Genomic DNA, 10,555 nt, shown 5'->3' on the forward strand with positions numbered 1-10,555 from the left:
CTATTACATCTGAACCAGCAAGTCCATGCTTGCCTGGCAAAGCAAGCATCCAATGGTTTAATTGTGTAGTGTGCCATGAAATGGAAAGAGGTGGATGGAATTGCAGGAGAAGGGAGGTGCACATGACCTCAAGGCTTCTGCCAGGCCTGTTCATTAGCCTCAAACTATAAATCTGAACCAAACCGCCCTGACCTGGATAGCCCAGGCAAGCCTGATCTTGTCAGGTCTCGGAAGCTAAGCAGGGCCAACCCTGGCAAGTACTTGGATGGGAGACCTCCAAGGAATACCAGGGCCAGGACGCAGAGGCAGGCAATAACAAGCCACCCCTCTGAAACATCCAAGCCACACTAGGGGTCACCATAAGACAACCATGACTTCCAGGCACACAGACACAGACACAAAATTCACACAAAAAATCTGAACCAAATCTATTATTATTATCCCAGTGTCACAGATGGAAAACTGAGGCTGAGAGACTGTGGACTGTTTAAGGGCACACTGATTTCATAGATGAGTTGTTGTTGTTCAGTGCTACACAATGACAAACAGAATGAAAACAGAAGATGAAACAGTATGACATCTGGGAGTTTCAGAAGAAGAGGACAAATGTCTGGGTTGCAACTTGGCAAAGGAACAGAAGAGCAACCCTCTGGTGTGCACCCAGAGAAGGCATTTCAATTGAAACAATTTTTGGATTAGTGTTAGCAATTCTAATTCCAATCACTGGGGTGGGAAGGAGTTTTGCAAAATAAATGAGATTGCAGTCACACATTAAGAAAAAGGGTAGCCCCCCCACTTAATTGCTAATTAAATTCATTGCAGGGAGAATGCAGAGAAGAAGGCAATATGGGACTTTCTTACTGGGAAAAATTATTGATTGTGAGGAATCAATAGCATTAAAAGAGCGTGTCTTAAGCACCAGCCTTTGAAGGACTCTACGCGTCTTTCTTTCCCCCCCTCACTCCTAGAACTTTGATAGCTTTAGCCTTGTAAACTAGCAAGTTCAGAGATTTACCTGTGCTTAATACAGATTTTTCTTCTAATGACTGTGTTAAATAAAGATCTTACTTAACTCACAGTTAGAAAATACACTCCCTCCAAAATGCATCTTCTCTGGTCAGACCCAAGTGATGCTTCCCTGAGGAAACAAGTCATAGTTTAATGAGGAGGGTTTCTCTTTGGTGGGTTGCAGTAAATAATGGATTGCTAATGGGCTTCAAAGGTCTTTGTAGTTCTACCCAGAGGTGAAGGGAAAATGCTGCAGTTTTCTGGTTACTTTGGGAGGGAGAAACAAGGGACAAGCTTCTCTGAAACACTTCACAGACCATTTTTATATAATCAATAAAGTATTTTGAAGATTTTCGTGTCCATAGATTTTGTTTACATGATGTTTTGCTCGGTGGTGGCTGTTTGCTCCTTTTTTTCTTTCAGGTTAACAGAGCAAGAAAAATTGGATCAATATTTTGCCAGGGAATCAGTTAGCAAAAAAACTGGGTTCCAATATTTTATTTTAAAGGGAAGCCTACCACGCTGTACAGCAGTAAGTATGCATTCATTTCCAAAGTAAGGGAAAATGTTCCAATAAAAGCCCCATTCATTACATTTGGTGAATAACTGAAACAAACTGTGAATAGCAACAGAGGCACACAGGCATTAGGGTCCTTTGTTTCGTTCATTTCCCAGGTAGCTGTCATTCTGATTTAACCAGTTCAAGGAGGTCAAAAGGGGAGAATCGGGAGGGAAGAACAGCAGGTATGAATCTGACACTGAAGGGCAGGGGTCATTTCGTAGAAAAAGAGCTAGGGGAACTCATTAGCATATGCCACACCCCCTGGCATCAGGGGCCCGGCGGTGGACCTGCAAGGCCAGCGGGAGTGCGAGGAAGCCCCGCCAAGGCCCGCCCTGGCCCCAGGCAGGCAGGGGTGGGGAGAGGTGGGGAGGAAGCAACTTACCCTCCCTCTTCTCCTGCCTCCTCCTGGCTGAATGAGGGCCGGAAGCGGGGCGGCCGGAAGCAGGGGGCGGGGTAATGTGCCCCGCCCCCCTGCACCTCACCCGGGGGAACTGCGTTCCCCCCGCGTTCTCCCCCGAAATGACCTCTGCTGAAGGGAGTCTTGATACGGTATTCAAGGAGGTCAGAATGAGAGGAGGAGGCAGTTAGGAGACATGAAAATGACAGTGAAACATCCCAACAATCAATTTCAAATAGATCAGGCAACACCAAATAATTTGGACTGTGCATAGATTAACAGCAAAATCAGTGGAAACAAAACACCTGTAATAAAGAAAATCAACATGTATAACAAGTGTAATATGATTTTTTAATGAGTTATGCGTCCATACTGTGCAGCAATAGCCCAAGAAGGTGGTTATTGCACTGTTTTCCACCCGAACCCTAAACATTTGCATCAAATATTGGTCTGTGACATCTTTGTAATAATGCTGGTTTTACTTACATTTTATACTCAAGTATTCTGGTGACGAGCCTACCTTGCTGATGGGCAGCTACAGTTTGGTTGTTGTTCGCTGTTTCCTTTGAATATGGATGTTTGTGGTTCACAGTGGGTTTGGGAGCTCTAAAGGGGAGGGGACAATGCTTAGAGTGACAGTGGAGGAAAACCTGGGCCAAATCTGACCAATTGCACACTGGAAATCTATTCTGTGATGGTGACGGCAGGGAAGAGACAGTAGTTTGCTGTCATTGCAAAGTAACATCTGTTTGGCTAGTGTTTGCACTTTGAATTTGTATCTCTCCCCCACCTTCGAGGGGCCACAGCTCAGTGGGAGGGGCCATGGCTCAAAGGTAGAGCTTTTGCTTTGCATGCAGAAGGACTCAGGTTCAGTCCCGGCATCTCTGGTTGAAAGGATCAGGTAACAGGTGATGAGAAAGGCCTCTGCCCAAGACCCTGGAGAGCCACTGCCAGTCTGAGTGGACAACACTGACCTTTATAGACCAAGGTTCTGATTCAGTATAAAGCAAGTTCATGTGTAGATTGTGGTAATTTGCTCAATTATCACTGACATTTCCTTTCATATTACATTGTTGCTTTATGATTTCTGACTTGCTGAAAGCTCCTTTATACAATCATCTAAGCTTTAAGTGTGCTATAAGAGTCTATAAGGGTATATAAGCATTATGATCCTCATATTAAGAAAAGGAAGCTTGAGCTGAGAAGCTAGTGGCTTGCGCAAGCACATTTAGTGAGTTTGTGGCTGAGGCGTGCATTGAATGTGGGACTTCTCAGCTCACAGTTTGTGCCAGTAGTACACTAATCACCTCTCTACTGTAGTGTGAGCTAGTATTTTAGTTTTAAATGAGGGGGTGACAAATCGTTAATCCTCGTAATTTCTTTGTGTTTTTTCACACCATCTGATTGTTCTTTCTCCTAAGTGCCATCTGTGGGAGGCTCCGTTGTTCTTTTCTTGTGTTTTCAGCAGCTTGGCTGTTGCCATTTTAAAATACTTGTCCAGTTGGTGCTGTTAAATGAATTCAGGACAGCCCTGGTATATGTGTATGTGCGCGTGTGTCTATATATATATATATATATGAATGGGGACTTAGAGTTACAGGCATTATTATAAAAGGGAACGTTGAAGCGTGAGGTGTAACAAGATTCATGTGCTATTATTATGAGTTTTTATTTCCATCCAAATTAAAATGAGGCCTGGTTTCCAACAGAGAGATAAAATCTGGATCTGGCAAGGGGAGCAGTTGCTGGTTTATTAAATTTGGATCTCATCATCTGTTTAGGGCAGACTTCCAAGAAAAATAAGTAGGAATGGATCAGGGCAGGTTATATATCTATCTTTTTTTTTTTTGCTCTTATTTTAAGAGGCAATATCCACTTCTTAAAGGATAATATTTGAAGTAAATACTGAGCTGTGGACACAGGGTGGAAATTACTTCTGTATTTTGAAAAGCAAAATTTGCAGTGTTCATTATATAAGAAGAAATGTTGGAGCAGATTAAAAACCTGACCAGGGAAATAAGAAAAGGGGAGTAAATCATGACAATGAAAAAAGAGTGACTAAACATTTACAAAACAGAGTGAACAGAGCAGGGGAGAAGAAATAAGACTGTTAAGGTTGGGGGCTTTCACTCTGTGTTCTAGGGAGCTTTACTATCCTGGAATTGTACAATGAGAAGATCAATAATACTCAGCAACATTGCAGAAAGTGCTCTGATTGCTCACATGACTGGCTACACCCACCACACAACAAATGCTGAGTGTGTTCCTGGATACACTTACAGTTTATGCACAGAGTGAAACCCACATGTATGGACCAGTTGGTCTGACCAGCACTTTGACCCCTGTTCCAGTTTAGGCTGTTTGGGTGATTCTCCTCAATCCAGCAGATCCCCTTCCATTGTAACTAATACTCATGGTTGTTTCCCCCCCACCCCCAGTTCTAACACCCACCCTGTGGAAGACTCTTCTGGAGGCAGGGAAGACATCCTCTGTGACTGTCTTTTTCAGGACATAGAAGACTTTTCTCTCTTTCAAAACTTACTTAGATAGCTTTCATGTGTAGCTTTTATTCTGTCTTTCCCCTCAATCTGCACCAATGTTTATTTTGGGATCCATGTGACATCGAGGGGTTTCCACTGATCTTCTGGGATTTCCCTGGCACCAATGCAGGATTCTCCAAACCTGCTTTGGTATGATTTTTCCTGAAAGACCACACTGAAAGTGGTCGTGGGGAAAATGTGAAAGGAAGGGTACTAATTCGTGCACCTCCTAGCCCACATCTGGCACCATCTATCTCCTCCCACCCATCATTACCCCAGAACCTGGGGGGGGGGGCTTTTTGCCTTTATCAATAGTAGGTATCACTGTATGTACTACCAATAGTATCACTATACTACTGATAGTCCTGACCTGGATGACCCAGACTCGTAAGATTTTTTCAGATCTCAGAAGCTGAGCAGGGTCAGCACTGGTTAGTACTTGGATGGGGGACCACCAAGAAAGCCCAGGGTCACTACACAAAGGCAGTCAGTGACAAACCACCTCTGTCCATCTGTTGTCTTGAAAACCCCAACAGGGTCCCCATAAGTGGTCTGTGACTTGACGGCGCTTTCCACTACTACTACTGATAGCTTTAAAAAAAATGGTAAAAGGCCTCCTGTGGCAGTTAAGATAGATTCAGGTAGGCAGCCTTGTTGGTCTGAAGCAACAGAACAAGGTTTGAGTCCGGTGGCATCTTTAAGAACAACAAAGTTTAATTTTATGTACATGCACCCTTCTTCTACTCAGTGATAATTTTGGAACCTTTGTGAGCCAAGTCCCAATAGCTGGTGCAGACTGAGCTCAGCATGTGCACCGTTGTCAGGCAGTTAAGGTCACTTTTGAGTACTTTACTCAGCAATCCTACTCAGGTGTATTTGTTTGGGTTTACTCCCAGGAAAGTATACTTTGGCTACAACTGTCAGAATTTGATTACCCACTTGGGCTTGGTAAAACAGTCCTTGATCGCTGAAACTGACTTGAGCTTTTTTCTAACTGGGAATTTAACTTACAGATCAACAGAATAGCTTGACTACTTCTCCTCCTCCACCATAAGGGAGTCCAAGTAAACAGGCAATCATGATCTTTATACATGATGATTTACATGGAAGGAAAGGAAGCCCTACACAACTGCACATTTGCTGAAGCACTCATTGCCTTCCTTCACATCTGAACTACTGCTCCCAAACAGCCATGCAAGAATGTGTATGTGTAGACAGCAATTTTTTATTTTGTTTTTAGCATTGACAGACACTGCTTACAACTGGTGACCCAGTTACGATTCAAGTCTTAGGGAGTCTACCCATTGTGAATATGTAAACTACACGAAATTAGTCATGGAGGGTATTGAGAATTCTTAGGGGAAAACAAAACTTCATGGCCTACACTCAGTTCTCATTCAAACAAGGCATTCTAATTTCAGCCTCACATGATTTATATGGAGTTTACTGAGTGAGGTCCTGTCCACAAGGCAATAATTTGGAGGTTCCTAAGCTGTCACTGTGAGAGTTCATTCTCACCAACTTGTGAGGCAGTGGTAGTTTTTGGTTTGCCCACTCTGACTGTCATGGGCTCAGAGGTTATCTTGGCCTGTGGCTGGGGTGGGGTAGACCGTGCATGCTCTGAGCTCAATCCGCATCCTGAAAGGTATCAGCGTTCCAGGCATAGCATAGTGAAATCAACTCTCATTTATTAATTACATTGGAATGATTAAGAAAACTTAGCCAGCGCAGGGCCAACTTATATTAGTGCACACACTCACACCCAACACACCTCCAATTCCCGTGATAGGTTCTATGTACAGGTCCCCAGTAACGATAGGTTCTCTTCAGGATCCTAGCGCTCCCACTGGTTCTCGCTAGGATCCGCGGGGGCTATTGTTCTAGACCCGAAGGTCTGTGAGTCCGGTAGACCGCATGGCCGGGCGCACGCAATTGCGGCCATCTTAATACATAATACATCCACTATTCGGACTTGGCTCACAAAGGTTCCAAAATTATGACTGAGTAGAAGCCAATTAGAGCTGCGGTGGCTCAAGTGGTTAAGACGCTGAACTGCAGGTTGTGGAAGGTCGGTAGTTTAGCAGTTCGAGACCCGAGTGTGCCGCATGACGGAGTGAGCTCCTGTCTCTACTTCCAGCTCCTGCCAACCTAGCAGTTCGAAAGCAAGAAATTGCAAGTAGATAAATAGGTACCACATCAGTGGGAAGGTAACAGCGTTCCGTGCACCTTGGTGTTTAGTGATGCCGGCCACATGACCACGGAAACGTCTTCGGACAGCGCTGGCTCTTCGGCTTTGAAACGGAGATGAGCACCGCAACCCTAGAGTCGGATTCGACTGGCTTTCGAGAAAGGGAACCTTTACCTTTACCTTAGAAGCCAATTATCTGTGCTCAGGTTGGCAAGATCCTGGCAGCAGTGGCTGATTTTTATATGACCTTTTGAGCTCGTGGCAGAGAAACTGCAGCTCCTGTTAGACTGAATGTTGGGGAACTGTTTGAATCACCCAGGAAAATACAAAAGCTGCATTGGTGGCACTCACTTTAATTTCAGGGAGAGGCTACTTAAAGCCTCGTGTTATAGATGCACCTGATCCAGGTATTTTCTGGGTTTCCGAGAATCTCTAATCCATAGACCTATTTAGGGGTAACAAACACTTGGTCCTAGCATATTGGGCTACCACAGACGATGAGTTGTCAGACTGTAGAGCCCTTTTTAGATACATAGCTGAACGAGGATATATAATACTGGCTCCTACATTTGGCAGGCAGTATTGGATCTCTGATTTAGCCACGGCTGGTATCGTTAACAGGAGCCTTCATTCTGTCTTTGCCTGGTCAACAAAGTCATACCAGCTACTTGCTGCTGACCTCAGAAACCCTGAGCCAGCAGGTCTAGATTCAGGCGAGGCAGCCCTCAAGTCCAGGGTGGACCGGAAAGCGACTTCTGAGATCTTCTGCAATAGCGTATTCAGCTAATGATCAGTTATAATACTGTACACTTTCATATAGCTGGGAGTATGCCTTCTCTTCCCAGTCTTATGATGAGGGAGCAGCATGCACACACATATGCTCTCCCCCCTTCCTCACATGCAGTGCCTGCCGTGTTCTGAGCTGCAGGGGACTTTGAAGCAGCTCAGAGAAGATGCATGATATAAATGTACACCCTCCACACCAAGAAATTACTTGAAAGTTAAACTACGAGTGTCCAAAGCCTCTGCATCGATGGGCGATCCAGACATGAGCTATCAGTACCACCAAAGACGGTACACACAAACATTTATTGTAGGATGTACAAAGGAGAGAAGTGATATCCTAAGTCTAGGTAAAATCAAGCCAAACATGTGGATTGGGGACTGTGACGGGGGCCAGGCTACACATAGAGGAGACATGTGGCTGTGGAAGACCAGTGCTTCTCTCCACCACATATTCCCCTGGTGACGTTTGGTAAAAGAAGCATGTGTTTTGCTGTCCTTCCTCCAATTCATTGGCTGCAGCTGTAAGATTAAGGTTGCCAGCCTCCAGGTGGGGCCTGGAGATCTCCTGGAATTGCAACTGATCTCTAGACTACAGAGATCGGTTCCCCTGGAGAAAATGGAGGCATTGGAGGGTGGACTCTATGACATTATACCTCATTGAGGTCCCTCCCGCCCCCAAAGCCTACCCTCTCCAGGCTCCACCCCCAAAATCTCTAGGAATTTCCCAACTCAGAGTTGGCCACCCTATGTAAGGTGGTTGGGGACCATGATGACCCATGCTTGGGTGAGTGTCTGAAGCCACCACACAAGTAGTTAGGCCCCTTTGACTTCCTGAAGGAGAAATCCTTCACACTGGAGAACTGTTTGCCTTAACTGGTGTGGTGTAGTTGTTAGAGTGTTATACTCATACCAGGGAGACTAAGGTTCAAATTCCTGCTTGCCACAAAACTTACTGGGAGACCTTCTGCCAGTTATTCTCTCCCCATCTAGCCTACCTCACAGGGTTGCCGTAATTTTAAAGCAAAGGAAGGGAGAACCATGTATGCTGCCATGAATTCCTTGGAGGAAAAGTGGAATAAACAACGTGCCAGGTAGATAAAAAATGCACTAAACATTAAATTAAAAAAGGTAAAGGTTCCCTTGCTCGAAAGCCAGTCGAATCCGACTCTAGGGTTGCGGTGCTCATCTCCGTTTCAAAGCCGGAGAGCCAGCTCTGTCCGAAGACGTTTCCGTGGTCATGTGGCCGGCATGACTAAACACCAAGGGGCACGGAACGCTGTTACCTTCCCACCGAAGTGGTACCTATTTATCTACTTGCAATTTCTTGCTTTCGAACTGCTAGGTTGGCAGGAAACATTAAATTAAAAACCAATAAAAACAGGTTGCTTACCTGTAACTGATGATCTTCGAGTGGTCCTCTGTGCAGTACTACACACGAGTTGGTGCCTGCGCACAACCTCAGTGGAGAAACTTCCTCAGAATCCTTTTGGCGGGCTCTCTTCCCACCCTGGGGAGCAGGCACGCACTGTACATGCCTGGAGCGGGGGGGAGAGCCACCTCCCACTCAGTTCCTTCAATCGCTACCGGTAAGTCTCAACAAAAATTCTGGTAAGTGATCGAGAGATGCCAGCAGTGGAGAAGGCTGGGTAGGATTGTGGTACTGTACAGAGGATGACTCGAAGGTCATCATTTACAGTTGTGGACTCTGTGCAGTCCTACACATAGGTGACTGAAGAGCTGAATCAGGTGGAGGAGGGAGCTGGCAGCTGAGAAGGTAATGAAAGCAAAAAGTGTAATTGTAATACCAAAATGCACAGGTCCTACCTGAGAATGGTGAAGACTCATGCGAAGGATTGAAGCACCGCCTGGCTGAAAGCAGCATCTCACCGAGCCTGAACGTCCAGTGCATAGCGGGACACGAAGGTCGATGATGAAGACCATGTGGCAGCTGCACAGACGACCTCCAGTGGGATACTAGCCAGGAAAGCTGTCGATGTTGACACCACTCTGGTGGAGTGAACAGTAACACAGGTAGGTAAGGGTTATTTTGCAAGCTCGTAGCAACGCGCGATCTTTGAAGTCACCCACTTCACCAACCTCTGGGAAGAAATGCTGTTCCCTTTGTGCGGTGTGCCATAGGCAACAAAACGTTGTTCGGACTTTCGGAACAGTTTAGTCCGATCAAGACAGAAGGAGAGAGCACGACAGACATCTCTGAGCTGCATCAGCTGGGTTCTGGGGAAAAAGTGGAAAAGTAGAAGACTTTGAGAGATGAAAGGTGGAAACTACCTTGGGAAGGAAAGCAGGGTCCGGCCGTAAAACAACCTTTATCTCTATGGAAAATTGTATAGGGAGCATCAGCCTGAAAGGCAGACAGTTCTCCAACTTGGTGAGCAGTGGTGATTGACACTAGAAATGTTGTTTTCCAAGAAAATAATCTAAGGTCTGAAGAAGCCAAACGCTCGAACAGATGACCCATCAATTGGGAAAGGACCAGGGAGAGAGACCATGCCGGTACCACTGGCTTCCGAGGTGGGTACAAGTGCAGAAGACCTTTCAAAAAGGACTTGGTAAGTTGATGGGAAAAAACAAAGGATCCCTTTACAAAGGAATGATGGGCCAAAATGGCTGCAAAGTGGACTTTCAATGAAGAGCAGTGCCCTTTAAGAACACAATGTAGGAAAAAATGTCAGCCAAAGTCACTTTGGAAGGATTGAATGAATTGTTTGAAGAATAGGGTGCAAAACGAGATTACTTTGCCTGGTATGCCTGATGAGTAGACGGCTTCTGTGCATTCAATAATACCTCAGCAATGGCAGGAGGAAAGGTTACTGCAGAATCCTCCAACTGTAAGTTTGAAAAAAGCTGGATCGTGATGTAGAACCCAGCCTCAATCCCAAGAAAGGAGATCCAATTTGAGAGGCAGGTGCAGAAAGACTCGCCTGGATAGGCGAAGGAGGTGAGGAAACCATGCCTGACAAGACCATCATGGAGTGATTAGAATACAGGAGGTGCGATTTGCTACAATCTTGTGCATGATCCTGGGGATTAGAGGAAAGGAGGGAAGAAATAGA

The sequence above is a fragment of the Gekko japonicus genome, unplaced genomic scaffold (assembly GCF_001447785.1).
Source record: "Gekko japonicus isolate JY-2015 unplaced genomic scaffold, Gekko_japonicus_V1.1 scaffold1642, whole genome shotgun sequence".
NCBI classification, from domain to species: Eukaryota; Metazoa; Chordata; class Lepidosauria; order Squamata; family Gekkonidae; genus Gekko; species Gekko japonicus.